Here is a 1,318-nt window from a genome sequence, read left to right on the forward strand (position 1 = left end):
CCTAAGGAAGAAGCCTAAATTACCATTTGGCAGTGCAATTTCAACTGAACTCTGTTGTTTTTTCTTCTTTTGTTTTAATAAGAAGAGTTAGCAAAAATTATTTCAGATGAGCATAAGAGAAAAGGAAACTGACAGAAGAAAGAATAATTTGGTAAATTTATTTTGATATATAAAAAGCTAAATATTAAAATGCAGCATATTTAGCTTTCTTGATCTCTCCTATAAATTAAACTATTAATATAAGACCCATAAAATTCAGTATACCATAACTGGATGAACAGTGAACAATCATTGTTGTCAACCCTTTTTTTTTTTTTAAATTGTCAGCATTTTACTAATCTGATCTAGTCTACAGTCATGATTTGAATTGGAAGTGTAACCTTATCAATACAATGTAACCTTTTAAACCATATTTGAATCAGCTGTTTTGATCTTGATAAATAATATTTAAATGTGGCACCAAAATAAAATTGTTTCTCCTCTAAAGCCACATATTCAAAAAAAATTATTAAAATGGTCAAAATAGTATTCCTATGTAATAAATTGCATGGAAATATAGAAGTTATATGTGTGGCTACGTGTATATATATTTTATATGCTTATAATAGAGGGAGTTCAAGAGTTATCCTAACTACAAAAAAATAGGTGTCAAAATCCAGTCAATTAAGAGGTAAGAAAAGAACAATATGAAGAATATTTTGATATAAGCACAGGCTAATGCTATTATCACCTAACTATAGCTAAACTGGAGCCCTGGTGGCGCAGTGGATAAGAGCTCAGCTGCTAACCAAAAGGTTGGCAGTTTGAATCTACCAGCTCTCCCTGGAAACCCTGTGGGGCAGTTCTGCTCTGTCCTATAGGGTGGTTATGAGTCAGAATTGACTCAACCGCAACAGTTATTCTATGTAAAAGACTTACCTGGCACATAGTGAGTGCTCAATGCGTGTTTACTATGATACCTACCATTATGTATGGATTTTTGGGTGGGAGCCTGTATGGACGTGTGTGCCTTTCCTGTGTGTGGTGCCTGGATGTGTGTGGGTGTGCAGGGGAGGCCGGAGTATCTCCCCATGTGTGTCATCTGATGATCTGCGTATTTTAATGTGTGCTTGCTGTGTGTGTGTGTGTGAGTGTGTGTGTGCATGCACGCGCGCACGTGTCTGCTGTGAGGATGGGGTTTGGAAAGAGTGCTATGTATGATCTGGGTGGTTTGTGTAAAGGTGATGTCTGTGTATCTGGGTGTGCAGTCTAGGAACTGGCAGGAGGGTTCCATGTGGTGTGTATGTTTGAGTGTTGAGCGAGGAGGTGCCTTGACCAG

Source organism: Trichechus manatus, unplaced genomic scaffold (genome assembly GCF_000243295.1).
Source record: "Trichechus manatus latirostris isolate Lorelei unplaced genomic scaffold, TriManLat1.0 scaffold00186, whole genome shotgun sequence".
In the NCBI taxonomy this organism is placed as follows: Eukaryota; Metazoa; Chordata; class Mammalia; order Sirenia; family Trichechidae; genus Trichechus; species Trichechus manatus.